The sequence below is a fragment of the Dipodomys spectabilis genome, unplaced genomic scaffold (assembly GCF_019054845.1).
Source record: "Dipodomys spectabilis isolate Male_0828 unplaced genomic scaffold, ASM1905484v1 ptg000041l, whole genome shotgun sequence".
In the NCBI taxonomy this organism is placed as follows: domain Eukaryota; kingdom Metazoa; phylum Chordata; class Mammalia; order Rodentia; family Heteromyidae; genus Dipodomys; species Dipodomys spectabilis.
In genome coordinates, this window is record NW_024870718.1 from 482,370 (window position 1) to 498,039 (window position 15,670).

Genomic DNA, 15,670 nt, shown 5'->3' on the forward strand with positions numbered 1-15,670 from the left:
AAACAGAAGAAATAAACTTATTGATATAGACAAAGCTTCCCAATGTGAAATATGGCAAAACTGTAATATTTAGGGTTTTCCTTCCTATACAGTAGAAATAAATGATATTTTTACTTGACAAAACTAAAATGTAAAACTATATGCAATAAATAACACATTACGTTTATGTTTCCATAATTTAACATATTTTCCTACAAATTTCTAGAATAATGTAGCTTTGGAAAATGAATACATGTTGAATTTTCATAAAGAATTACATATCCTTGCAAGTGTTGTCTAAAATTGATCTACACTGAAATGATTGCCGTTGATAGCTTTCTCAAGATTCCAAATGTTAATATTTTCAGCTGACCTTCCACAAAACTCACACCCCAAACATAACTTTTTAGTTTGTTCATGCAATCATAGGAATTAAATATATGTCTCAAAATGTTAAGTACCATTATCGGCTGTCATTAATGTAGCATAACTAATACAATTATGTAAATACTCTGAGGGAAATAAGATACTTGCTTCTAAATACAGACCTGCAGGCATGCACACACACCCACACACACACACATTTACCACTCTGACTCATGTTAGGTTCCTGACATTGGGTATCAGGCAATGATCTAATAAACAAACTTTCCTGCCCAGATATAAAATACATTCATAATTCCACACATACCAAAATATCAGACCATTCAAAATAATGAGAATATTTAATAGAACCAACCAACTCTTGAGCGATCTACTCCCTGATTTCATTCATTCATGATGATGCATTTTTCATACCATAATTAAAAATCTTTTTGAGTCCTTCTGATTAGCAGAAAAAAATATGCTATCATATAATACAAAATGTAGGTAAAATTAGTTGTCCCTAGGTAATCATTAATATATCTTATCAAAGACTTCTGTTTCTTTCTTGCAAAGTCTATTTCTAGCATTTTCTCCTAATTTCTAATATTAAAATACAAAGGACATGCCATATTCCTTAATTCATATTTCCTAAAGGTTATGCTATGCAGTTGAAGCTGATTAGTTTGCTAATTCTAAATTAAATTTTCTCAACAACTTGAATTATTGTTTATGATACTCCTAAGCCATTTGGAATATCAAATATAACTGGAAATTCCCCTCGGCAATGATTTGTTAATGGCATTAATGGTTGTGGAGGGATAAGGGACTTGAATTATCTAGAGTGCTTTAAAAATGGCACTGTTATTCAAAGGGCTGATCGTTTAGTATGCTTTTCAAGTGTGGTCTTCTTATTTCATCAAAGTAGATAAAAGTATGCTTTTCATCACATTCTTGCCTGCAAAGCAGTAGAATGATTTACTTTGTACAGTTGATGTCCAGATGTGACTGTAGTGAAACCTACAAACAACTGCACAGCTGTGTTAGTTGCTCTAGATTTTGAAATTTTCTTCCAGTAGCCTTTATGATTTGAGCCCAGATATATACATACCACCTTAGTAAGAACAGAGTAAATTTATTTTACAAAGGCAAACAATATGTTGTTTCTTAAAATCCTAGAAGTTTGTTTTGTTCACTGGTTTGATCTGGTTGAGTCTATTTCTGAAAATAGCTACATTGACATTCATTGGGCTAATTTGTGAGCTACTAGTGGATAAAGTCAATTATGATTGTATGTTTTTTTGAGACTTTGATTCATTTATTTCTTTAACCTAATTTGTATTATTTCTGTGTACTGGTTTTTGGGTTGGTTTTTTCCTGTTTTTCAAGGACCTAGTGATGCATCATTAGTGCTGATTCAAGATATTTCTTATTGCTGTACATACTCAAAGCTATAAATTTTCTCTGAGTATTGCCTGTGCTGTTGTGTCCCAGAGGTGGTAGTATTTTGTGTTCACTTCCACTGAATTCCCTAAACGTTAAAACTTCCCTCCATATCTCTTCAGTGACTCACTGATTATTTAGCAATGTGTTATTCAGTCTGTGAGTTTCATAATTTTCTGTTATGCCTTTTGATGTCGAGATCTAATTTGGTTCCATCCTGATCTGACAGGATACAAAGAGCAATTTCATTGTATTTTTGAATTTTCACAGATTTTCCTTGTGATCTAATATATGATCTCTTTTGGAGAACGTTCCATGGGCTGCTGAGAGGAATATATATTGTGACACTGCTAGGTGAAGTATTCTGTAGAGGAATATATATTGTGACACTCCTAGGTGAAGTATTCTGTATAGCTTGTCTATCCAGTTATTTAGCTCTGAAGTTTTTTTGGTAAGTTCTTACCTTGATAGCCGGTCCACAGTTAAGATTGGTGTGTTCAAGCAACCCACAGTGTATTTGGATGTATGCATGTTTTTAGGGTAAGTAGTATTTTTCGGTTGAATTTGGGAGCTCTAGGATTCAGGGCATTGATATTGAGAATTGTTATATCCCTCTGATGGAGAGTTTTCTTTATCAATATTTAATGTCCTTCTTTGTCTCTTTTAAGTTTCATATCACTTTTAATTTAAAGCATATTTTATCTAATATTAGTATAGCTCCTCTGGCCTGTTTATGAAGTCCATTTTTAATTTGTAAAGATGATGTACAGAAGGGTTACAATTACTTAAGTCAGATAATGAGCACATTTCTTTTTGAATAGTGTCACCTCTTTCCTCATGTTCTCCCTGTTTTTCCCTTTCAACGTCCCTCCCCCATAAGTTGTATAGTTCATGTACAATGTAATATCTATTGAGTAGCACTGCTGCATTTGTTAACCCTTTGTCCCACCATTTCTGTTTTCCCCCTTGCCCTTTCCAAACTTACATATAAGACCAAAGCTGCTGTAATTTAAAAAAATAACAGCATCAGAACACAGAAGGAAAAAAAACAAAATAATAAAAAAACTCTATCATTTCTTGGGGATCATTTTAATGGACCTTATTTTATTTGATAATATTCATATAGCTTTTGAGCGTTTGTGATCCTCTCCAAAGGGCGTTCTTCTTTGATCTCACTGTATAAATGTTTAGAATCCCATATAATTTATCATGTCCAAGTGTAATGTTTTCTCTTTTACCATCCAAGGGTGTTTACTGATAGAATTAGAGGCACATTCTAATGCAACAAATGAGGGAAATCAGGCAACTTAAATACCCTTGAGACTGCCTTTCTTCACTTCATATGTTTGTTCCAAGTCTTTCCTTTTCCTTATGAATGATGGAATATCGTTCTTTCTGGATTAATATAATAGCATCATATGAAGAGTTTCTTCATGGCAAAGGAAAAAGTTAGCAGGATATATAGAAAGAGAACAGAATGGAAGAAGATTTTTCTAGCTAAGCATCAGACAAGGGTTTTCATAACTAACCCATATTTAGAGATCAAAAAGTTAAACCCAAGAAAAATAAACCCTCAAATAAACAAGAACCCAATTGATATATGGGATAAAGACTTAAAGATAACTTTTTAGAAGAAGTAAGAATGACAAATAGACACATCTCTCTCCATAAAAGAAATGCAAATTCAAACAACACTGAGATTCATCTCGCCCGTGTTACAATGTCATTATGAAAAAATGAACAATCACAGATATTGATAGGGATGTGGCCCAAAGGAAAACCTTCTACGCACTTGGTGGTTATGTAATCTTGTTCAACCAGTTTGGAAAACACTATGGAAATTGCTCACAGAACTGAATAGAGAGCTACGTACCTATGATCCAGCATTTATTCAATAGACATTTATTCAATAGAGCAGAAACATTTATTCAATAGAACAGAAACAAGGCCACACTGAAGGTACCAGCACAATAATGGTCATTATTGCATTATTTTCTATAGCCAACATATGGAATCAGCCCAGATACCTTTCATTGTAAGAAGACGTCAAGAATTATGTATATCTAATTTTATTGATCCCAATTTACAAGTATATACATATGTATATATGTATGTTTATATATACATATATGCCTAAATATACAAACATATATATACATACATAATGGAACACTGTTCATCCATCAGGAAGAATAATATTGCACCATTCTTGAGGAAAATGAAACACTTAGAAATAATATTAAGTGAAATAAAGCAAACCCAGAGAAACTTAGCTTGCATGATTTTCCTCGTTTGTGGTAGATAGAAGCTGCCTATAAACGTAAAAGTAAACACACTGGATGGTATGCAAGGAGGTACAAATGAATTATCTTAAGTGTCAGAGTCCATGGATAGTAAAAATACTATAATTTTCTTAAAAGACTAAGTCAAAGCCCAACAAAATAAATACCAGTAAATGTGTACTGCAAGAGAGGACAGTGGGGGGCAATGTGAGAGGGGTAGGAAATTGAAGGGGAAAAGGATAGACTACAGGCAAGAATCCATTGTATACTTCCCAGAATTGAAATATACAAAGCAAGGGGTAGTGTGAAATGGGGGTGAAGATGTTGAAGTGGTAACAGAATTCCAGGTGCATTGTACACATAAACTGCTTTGTTAAATGGTAAGTAATTCCATAACATAATATTGAGATACATAAGGATCGCAGTTGATTGGAGGAGTGGATGAGAATGTTGAAAGGGGTGACATTGATCAAGATGCAATGTATCCATACACTGTTTCAGTGAATAGCAACTCATTCATACAACTAAAGATAACAAAAATATTCAAAAATTAATTATGATATTTGAATAGAGAGTTGAACCTCAAGTCAATTCCTATTTAAAAATATTTTTAACCTGGAGACTTGGAGAATAAAATTCAAATAATAAAACTTTATGAATCTTTTTTATCAGAATTTGTGAAATTTAAATCAAAACAACTTTGGTTTTTTCAGCCATTGCACAGTTATAATAGAATATTTCAAAGTAAGTGGCTTAAAAATATCAGGCGTATATTATCCATCCTCTAGAAACTTAAACATTGGTTATAAAAATGGTAATTCAAAGCAATTTTTTGTCTTATGGGGGTCGACTTCTGGTTCGTTATATTTGCTGAATGTTCACATGGCAGAGTAATTATATTGGGCTTCTTTTATCAGGATCATTATTGCAGGGTCATCTCTGAAAGGGTCATACTAATGTCACCAGACAGGGGAATAGAATTTCAATATGTGTATCTGGAAGGAGTTACATCGTCCAATACATTTTGAAAGTTTTGCTTTAACTCAGTGTGGTGTATCCTTTTGATATTATTTCATAAAAGATAATAAAGTAAGGACAAGCTTATATTGTGAATTATGTGAATGATTCCTCTTACAATGGGAATAATTATAGTGATGGCATAGTGAAGTATGATTGTTTAGTGGCTCTTGAATCATATCATAGGTAACCATGTAAATGTGTTACAGCCTAAGGCGCTTCTGTTGTATTTGAACAATCTCAGATGAGATAATTGCTTTCAGAAATATTCATTTGAGCCAACAAATACAGATCTCCTTTGATTTTAATTACGGTCTGCTATTAGGACTCCTATGGACACCAAAGTCAGAGTATGCTAATATCTCGATAAAATACATAATAAAATTGTTACAATTAATATAACATGAAAACTGTAATATTAATAACACCATAATTGCTAGTATTCATATATTGACAGCCTTTAGTTACCTCAATTTTTAGAATATTTGTAACTAAATGTAAGTTGTTTGCAAATAATTATTTGATGATGTTTAGAAAATGAGAAAATGATTTGCATACATATTTACTACAGATACAAACAGATATACCTGGTTATTGCTGATCCTTCATTTGTTGGTTTTATCCATGCATGGGGAACATGCAGAGAGATGAAAATTGCAAACTTGTATTTACTAAAGTGTTAATTACATGAAGTTTATTTTGGGCTAAATAGCAGATTTTCTAAATTAAATTGTTTTTGTCCCTTCCTTCCTCCCTCCCTTCCTTCGTTCCTTCATTCCTTCCTTTTTTCCTTCTTTACTTCTTCTTTCCTTCCTCCCTCCTTCCCTCCATCCCTACCTCTCTCTCTTACTCTCCTTTCTTTCTTCCTTCCTTCCTTTCTTTCTTTCCTTTTTTTGTTCATTCTTCCATTTCTTCTTTTACTCAGAAAGTACTCCAAGGTGTTATGAGTAATTATAAAATACTAGCAAGTACTCCAAGGTGTTATGAGTAATTATAAAATACTAGAGTATTATTAATTTTAATAACCTATGTTATATCTTAAGAAAATGTGTACTAAACAGTTCACAAAAATTGCGGGATATGTAACAAATACTTTTTTCCAAAATATTGTTTATTTCTTCAAACTAAAATAAGACTTTAGAAATAATATTGTGTGTGTGTGTTGTTCTTGTGATTTGAACTCTCAAGTATACTGCTTTAACATTTGAGCCACAACTCAACTTCTGGCTTTGTGTGTATGTGTGTGTGTGTGGTAATGTGTGTATGACTCATTGAGATACGACTCACAAATTTTCTTGCCAAGGCTGGCTTTTTTAAAATTTTTTATTTTTTATTTTTTATTTTTATTGTGAAAATACATACAGAGGAGTTACACTTACAGTGCTAAGTAATGAGTACATTCCTTTTCTACCTTTCTTTTCTCTTTTTCTTTTTTTTTTTGGTCCAGCCGTGGGGCCTGAATTCTGGGCCTGGACACTGTCCCTCAGCTCTTCACCTCAAGCCTAGTGCTCTACCACTTGAGCCAAAGCGCCACTTCTGGTTTTTTCTTTTTGCTTATGCAGTGCTGAGGAATCAAACCGAGGGCCTCATGCATGCAAGGCAAGCGCTCTACCACTGAGCCACCTTCCCAGCTCCTGAGTATATTTCTTATCAAGCATTGTTGCCTCCTCCTTTGTTTCCGCTTCCCAACAATTCCCATCTCCACCCCTACCAAACCACACCCCAGGCCAAAGTTGTAAAGTTCGTTTTTCTACATAATGACTTGTACATTTCATTGTTGCAATGGGTCCACCTGTATCTTTATTTAAACAATATGTTTTTTTCCCTTCCCCTTCATGAATTATACCAACATCAATACAATGAAAGCAGGGGTTATACTGTGGGGAAGGGACATGTCTGAGAAAAGCAGGAAAGGTCAGATAAGTTGATGTTACCTTAAATGAACACCAAGATAAATATTCAAATGTTATTTTTTCTTTATTGCAATTGTTTCCCCCTAACATATTTATAAGATGATTTCTTTATTGCCAAGTCTGACTTGAACCTCAGCTTCCTGAGTAGTGAGGATTACAAGATTGAGATACCCATATTCAGCACAGATATAATATATCTAAGAATAAAATAAATGTCTTATTATTTTAAGTCTAGGTGCTCAATTTAACAAAGTAACATTTAAATATTTATTTAGTTATTAAACGTGAACCTGCACTGCGAAAAATAGTTTACATTTTATGAAAAAATATATACTCGAAGGTTTAAATGACAGAATCTTTGCACGAATTGATATACTCTATTATTGAAAAGCAACAAAGGGATCATTAATCAAATTTCTCATGTAAGGTAAAAGCAATAAGCTCTGTCAGGGTGAATGAAGCAATTTTTCATTAAATTAAATATTATCTACTGTGGTCACATGATTTTCTCTTCTTTTAAACCTAAACTTTTTGACATAAAATATAGAGTCATACATTTTTGAGTGTATAAAAATCTTAGTTACTCGTCATATATTTCTGAGGTTTGATTAGCAAGACATTTCAGAAAAACACTGAATTTCATGTATTTTATATCAACAGTGGCTTTTAGAAATTGAATGAATTTCAATATGACATAAAGCAACATATTCCATGACTTATGCAATTATTCCTATAGACTTGAATATAACTTATTTTTGGATGGTAGGAAATTCATATTATACCTACTCTATAGAATAATTAAGAAATAAATAATCATGATAGCATTTATTTTTCCTTCAGCTAGAAAGGAAGAACCACTATAGATGTCAAAACTTGAATGGAAATGTCATAAAATTATGAAAAATTCAAATCATTGTGAATTAGATGAAATAGTCATTTTTGAAGGTCACAAAATGTAATCTCTTGAAGTTTTCTTATCTGCTAAATAAAATGTATTTGCACTCAAAATATTTCATTCATCTCTCCAGCAATGGTATATTCAAACCACCTCAATTTCAAATAGATTCTCTGATTAATTCAAGTAAATATTTAGGAACAGAAGTTAACACAGTTAACCCACCACCCTAGAAATTAAATATGAAATCATAAATGTTTGGGATTAATGATTAACTTTCACTGTGTGCCATAAAGAGGTGAACCCTCTCATGTGGGCATAGTTGTAGAGATTTGGTCACTGAGAGCTTGTGATCAAAGAGGATGTTAATATCAAAGTCATTTCCTCCTCTTCCTTCTTTTTCTTCTTTGTCTCGGTCTCCTTTTTCTTTTCCTTCTCCCTCTCCCTCTTCCCCTCCTCCTCTTTCTCCCTTTCCCCACTCCTATTCCTCCTCTTCTTTACTTCCTGGCTTCCATGAATACACATACTCCATCACATGTTCTTGACATGGGGTACTGTGCCACCACCAACCCACGCAATGAGGATAAGAAGCAGAAACTGAAATGTGTAAAATCAGAAGCCAAGATTAATCTTTCCCCCTTTTAAGTTAATATTATAAAGTATTTGTCATATTAATAGGAGACTGTCACAGCATCTTCTCATTTATTATAAAGGACAAGATTTACTAGAAAGAAATCTGACAAACATCGCCCTAATGAAATTAATGATTAAATTATTATTATATTAGGACAAATCTACTTTAAAATATCAGATATACTTCAATAAGAGGCAAAAATCACCCCTATGGTTATCTATGAAAAAACAGCAGAATACATTCAGTTCCTGAAGCAAATTTACCTATAATTGGCAGTATTGCCTATTTCATAAATTATGTAAGAATATTATAGAACAAATTTCAACTCAAACTGCATAATATAAAATTTACTTTGTCCCGTATATACTATCTATGTCTGGTTCCAAAATGACTTGTATTTTATCATATTTTCAATTAACTTTAAGTAATTGTACGGGAGAGGCTGTTTGCCATAGCAGTTTATGAATAGTGTTTAGTGAGTTTTTTTTTTCCTTTTTTCTCTCCTGAGGTTTTAACTCTGGGTGGGTGCTGTCCCTGAGCACCCTTGGATGAACACTAGAACGCTATCATTTGAGGCACAGCAGCACTTTCAGATTTTTCTGAGATTAAATTGGAGATAATCTCACAGCTTTTCTTGCCTGGGCTGCCTTCAAAACTCAATCCTCAGCCTCCTGATTATCTAGGATTACAGGCCTGAGGCACTAGTGCCCGGCTAGTGCCCACCTTTTTTGTTTTTCGACTAGTCTTGGGGCTTGAACTCAGGGCCTTGGCAATGTCCTGGAGCTTCTTTTCCTCATGCTAGTACTCTACGACTTGTGTCATAGTACCAATTGCAGCTTTTCTTGTTTATGTAGTAGTGAGGAATCAAACTCAGAGCTTCACACATGCAAGGTAAGCAGTCTACCATTAAGCCACATTCCCAGCCCAATACAATTGCTCTTGATGATCATTATCCCTCATCCTTCTCAATCCTATCTCATCCCTCAATTTACATAATTTTGTAGGATATTCTCTGACTTGCAGTGTCATTTATAGTCACTCAGAGGATATATCATGGATCATATTTTCTTGATAGTCTTATTCACCAACATACTAAAGTAATGCATTATACAATTTTGTGATTTTAAAATCTAAATAATCACTCAGATTCACCCACTTCTATTCTAAAATTTTTCCTAAGGTTAATGCAAATGCAATTTGTAATTCTTCAATAAAGTGCAATGATTCTTAGAATGTTAAAGAGTTGGAGTAAGAATATCACTTTCAGTTCTAGAATATTTTATCATTACTACCCTCTCAAAATACTCCAATATTCTTTTTTTTTTTTAAATTTTATTTTATTTTATTTGAGAACATACTGTACAGAGGGGTTACAATTCCATGGGCAGGATAATGCATACATTTCTTACCAAGTATTGCAGCCTCCTCCTTTGTTTACCCGTCACCTCCCTTCCCAGCCTCCCCCCTGGCCCCCACCCAATCACACCCAACCTCGCCCCCCCCCACACCAACATTGTAAAGCTGGTTTTTGACATGACATTTTGTACTTCTCATTGTTGCAACAGGTCAACCTGAATCCTTAAACGACTTGTTTGTCCCCATCTCCTCCACATGTTATACTGACATCAAATATAGTGAAAGCGGGGGTTACACTGTGGGGGAGGGACATACAGACCAACAAAGAAATAATCTTATAAATGCGTTAGAAACACATGCATGAAAGAAACAAAAACATTAAAATACATATTTGAGGGTTCGTTTTCCTAACATCACATTCTCTGACTTTTTCCGCTTGACTCATACCTATACTAGATATTGAAAATAAGGGAAACCATGGGACCTATGTTTCTTTGGGCCTGGCTTACTTCACTTAATATAATTTTTTCCAAGCCTTTCCATTTCCTAACAAATGGGGAAATGTCATTCTTTCTGATGGAGGCATATAATTACATTGTGTATATATACCACATTTTCTTGATCCATTCATCTACTGAGGGGCATCAGGGTTGGTTCCATATCTTAGCTATGGTAAATAATGCTGCAATAAACATAGTTGTGCCGGTAGCTTTAGTGTGGTCTTTTTTGTAAACATTAGGGTAAATGCCCAAAAGTGGGATTGCTGGGTCATAGGGGAGTTCTATGTGAAGTCTTTTGAGGAACCTCCATACTGCTTTCCAAAGTGGTTGAACAAGTTTACATTCCCACCAACAATGAAGTAAGGTTCCTTTCTGTCCACATCCCCTCCAGCATCTGTTGTTGTTAGAGTTCTTGATTTTTGCTGTTCTAACTGGAGTGAGGTGATATCTCAATGTTGTTTTGATTTGCAATTCTTTTATGGCTAGGGATGTTGAACATTTCTTCATGTGTCTATTGTCCATCCTTCTTTCTTCTTCAGAGAAGCTTCTCTTTAAGTCTTTCGCCGACTTACTTATTGGGCAGTTGTTTCTTTGAGGATTTGTTGTTGGGTGGTTTAATTTTTTGAGTTCCAAGTATATTTTAGATATGAGACCCTTGTCCGTTGTATGGCTAGTAAAGATCTTCTCCCAATCCGTGGGCTTTCTATTGATCTTGCTAGCTATGTCATTTGCCCTGCAGAAGCTCTGCAACTTTATGCAATCCCATTTGTCCAACCTTTCTTTGATTTGTTGTGTTTCCGGGTCTCTATTCAGAAAATTTCGGCCTGAGCCAAGGAGACCCAGGGTTTCTCCTATTCCATCCTGTAATGTTTTCAGAGTGTCTGTTTTGAGTTCAAGGTCTTTGATCCATTTGGAGTTGATTCTGGTGCAGGGTGATATATAAGGATCTAGCTTTAGTTTTCTATATGTAGTTAACCAGTTTTGCCAGCACCATTTACTGAAGAGGCTGTCTTTCTTCCATTCTATTGTTTTAGCTCCCTTATCGAAGATTAGATGGCTATAGGTCTGTAGGTTCATTTCTGGGTTTTCAATTCTATTCCATTGGTCCTGAGGTCTGTTCTTATGCCAATACCAAGCTGTTTTGATTACTATGGCTTTATAGTAGAGTTTGAAATTTGGTATTGATATTCCTCCAGCAGTGTTCTTTCCGTTGAGAAGTGTTTTTGCTATTCGGGGTCTTTTATTGTTCCATATGAATTTTTGGATTGCCTCTTGTATTTCCTTGAAGAATGAGGGTGGAATTTTGATAGGTATTGCGTTGAATTTGTGGATAGCCTTGGGAAGTATTGCCATTTTCACGATGTTAATCTTTCCAATCTAGGAGCATGGGAGGTTTTGCCATTTTTTAAGTTCTGTGTTGATTTCCTTTTTCAAGATTTTAAAGTTTTCATCATAGAGGTCCTTCACTTCTTTAGTTAAGTTAATTCCTAGGTATTTTATTTTTTGTGGGGCTATTACAAAAGGAGTTGCTTTCCTAATTTCAGCCACACTTTTCTCATTGTTGGCATACAGAAAAGCCATTGATTTTTGGAGGTTAATTTTATACCCTGCTACTTTGCCAAAGTTTTGAATCAGCTTGAATAATTTGGGAGAGGAGTCTATGGGATTCTTTAAATACAAGATCATGTCATCTGCAAAGAGGGAGAGTTTTATTTCTTCTTTCCCTATTTGGATCCCCTTTATGTCTGCATCTTGTCTTATTGCTGTAGCTAGGCATTCTAATACTAGATTGAAGAGAAGTGGAGAGAGTGGGCATCCTTGTCTTGTTCCTGAGTTAAGAGGAAATGGCTTTAGTTTTTCACCATTGAGTATAATGCTGGCTGTAGGTTTGTCATATACAGCCTTTATTGTATTGAGGAATGTTCCATGGATTCCTAATTTTTCCAAAACCTTCATCATAAAGGGGTGTTGGATCTTGTCGAATGCTTTTTCTGCTTCTATTGAGATAACCATGTGGTTCTTATTCTTGCTCCTGTTGATGTGATGAATAATATTAATTGATTTGCGTATATTGAACCAGCTTTGCATCCCTGAAATGAATCCTGTTTGATCGTGGTGTATGATTTTTTGGATGAATTGTTGAAGTCGGTTGGCCAAAATTTTGTTGAGAAGTTTTGCATCAATGTTCATGAAAGAAATGGGTCTATAGTTCTCTTTCTTTGATGAGTCCCTGCCTGGTTTTGGGATGAGGGTTATGATGGCTTCATAGAATGTGTTCGGTAGTGAGCTTTCTCTTTCAATTTCATTGAAGAGTTGGAGGAGAATTGGTGTGAGCTCTGCTTTGAAGGCCTTGTAAAATTCCGCTGTAAAACCATCTGGTCCTGGACTTTTCCTAGCTGGGAGGTCTCTTATTGCTGTTTCTATTTCAGTGCTTGATATGGGCTTGTTAAGATAGTTTAACTCATCTTGGTTTAGTTTTGGCATGTCAATATTTGCTAGGAAGAGGTCCATTTCTGTCAAGTTCTCAAACTTATTAGCATAAAGTTTTGAGAAGTATTCCCTTATAGTGTTCTGAATCTTGGTTGTTTCCGTGGTGATGTTTCCATTCTCATCTCTGAGTTTATTAATTTGGGTGTGTTCTCTTCGTTTTCTGATGAGATTTGCTAAGGGTCTGTCAATTTTGTTAAGTTTTTCGACGAACCAACTCTTTCTTTTGTTGATTCTTTCTATAGTTTTTTGGGATTCTAATTCATTTAATTCTGATTTAATTTTGATTATTTCTTTCCATCTACTGGATTGGGGTTTATCTTGCTGCTCTTTTTCAAGGAGGTTTAGATGTGTCATTAAATTGTTAGTTTCAGATCTCTCCAATTTGTTGATGTAGGAGCTCAGAGCTATAAACTTGCCTCTGAGTACTGCCTTTGCTGTGTCCCAGAGGAGCTGGTGTTTTGTGTGTTCATTTTTGTTGAATAGCATGAACATTTGAATTTCCTTTCTAATCTCTTCCGTGACCCACTCATGATTCAGCAGTGTATTGTTCAGCCTCTATGTGATACCAGATTTTCTTTGGTGGCTTTTGGTGTTGAGTTCTAATTTTATTCCCTTGTGGTCAGAGAGAATGTAAGGTATAACTTCAATGTTTTTGAATTTAGATAAGTTTGCTTTGTGGCCTAAAATGTGGTCTATTTTAGAAAACGTTCCATGTGCTGCTGAGAAAAACGTGTATTCTGACGCTGCTGGGTGAAATGTTCGGTAGATGTCTGTTAAATCTAGTTGATCTATGCAGCTGTTTAGATCTGCGGTTTCTCTGTTGAGTTTTTGCCGAGTTGATCTATCTAGTAGGGAGAGTGGTGTGTTAAAATCCCCAAAAATTAATGCCTTTGGATCTATATGGGATTTGAGGGAAAGTAGTGTTTCTTTGATAAATTTGGGTGCTCCATTGTTTGGCGAATAGATATTTAGAATTGTAATATCCTCCTGAAGGAGAGATCCTTTAATTAGTATGTAGCGACCTTCTTTAATTCTTCTCACGAATTTTAATTTGAAGTCCATTTTATCTGATATTAGGATTGTAACTCCCGCCTGTTTATGGAGTCCGTTTGCTTGGTAGATTTTGTTCCAGCCTTTAACATTTAAAATGTGTTTTTTTTTATGGGCAAGATGTGACTCCTGCAGGCAGCAGATAGAAGGGTCTTGTTTTTTAATCCAACTAGACAGTCTATGTCGCTTAATTGGAGAGTTCAGTCCGTTAACATTAAGAGATAGGACTGAGAGGTATTTGGGAGTTCCTGCCATGTTATCCACCTTCTTGGGGGCTGCAAAAACTGGGTTCTTCCTATGGTTCTTGGATTCTCAGTTTGGGTGCAGTTTCTTGGCCTTTATTGCGGTCTTGTTGGTTTTCTATGTGTAGGACATCTTTAAGAATCTTTTGTAGGGCTGGTTTGGTGGAGATGTATTGTTTCAATTTTTCTTTGCTATGGAAGGTTTTTATTTGGCCTTCAGTTTTGAAGGAGAGTTTAGCTGGGTACAGTATTCTTGGTTGATAGTTGTTTGTTTTTAGGGCATGGCATACATGATTCCAGGCTCTTCTTGCTTTGATTGTCTCTGCTGAGAAATCTGAGGTGATTCTAATTGGTTTCCCTTTATAGGTGATTGCCCTTTTCTCCTTGACAGCTTTAAGGATCTTTTCCTTGTTCTGAGTTGATCCTGTGTGGATTATAATGTGGCGGTGGGATGTCCTATTCTGGTCTGGTCTATTTGGGGTTCTAAAGGCTTCTTGTATCTGGACAGGCCTATCTTTTTGCATGTTTGGGAAGTTCTCTGCTAGGATCCTGTTAAACAAATTTCCTAGACCATTAACTTCTGTTTCTAGGTGCTCCTCTACACCCATTATCCTTAGATTAGGCCTTCTGATGGTGTCTTCCAGGTGTTGGATAGATCTATCATATTTCTTGGACTTGTCTTGGATGATTGTATGTTCTTTCTCTATAATATCTAGGCTGTCTTCAATCCCTGAGATTCGATCTTCTGCATGGTCTAACCTGCTGTCAAGACTCTCTACTTTGTTTTTTATCTCTTTTCCTTCTAATTGGTCAGCTTTGATCCCTTCAAGTTCTTTGTTGAAGCTCTGTTTTAGGTCTTGTATGAATTTCTTTACTTCCTTAATTTGGTGTTCAATGTTTGTCCTCAAATCACTTAGTTGATTGGTTATGGTTTCTTTGGGCTCCCATTCCTTCTGTTGGGTTCCATTCAGCATTCCCTTTGTGGTCTCCCTGACTTCCTTCAGCTCTTTGTTAATGGATTCCATGAATGCCTTTAGTGATCTTTGTGTGTTCTCTACCTGGTCTCTCAATTCCTGTATTACTCTTTGATTAGCTTCCTCCCGTTGGTGGGATTCCTGCAGATCTCTTTGAATGTTCTCAGCCTGCTCACGCCATTCCTCCCTTTCTCTTTGAGTATTCTTAAGTTGTTCACGCAAATCCTGTATCAGTTTTTGAGTAGCTTCCTCACGCTTATGATATTCCGGTATAAACTTCTGGGATGCCTCCTCTCTCTCCCTATCACGCTCATACAGAGTCCTTTGTACGTTGTCAAACTTCTCATTTATCATGTTTGCCAGCAGTGTTTGTAGAGCTATTTGGGAACTCTCCTCTGGATTATTCATTATCTGTTCTAACCCCTGATTATCAAGATTGGGAATTGAGTTACCTGAATTTGCCATTTTTCTTGTGTTTTTCCGGCTTACTCTGCCCATTTGAGATGAAAATAGCACCAGTTTTGTGCTAGAA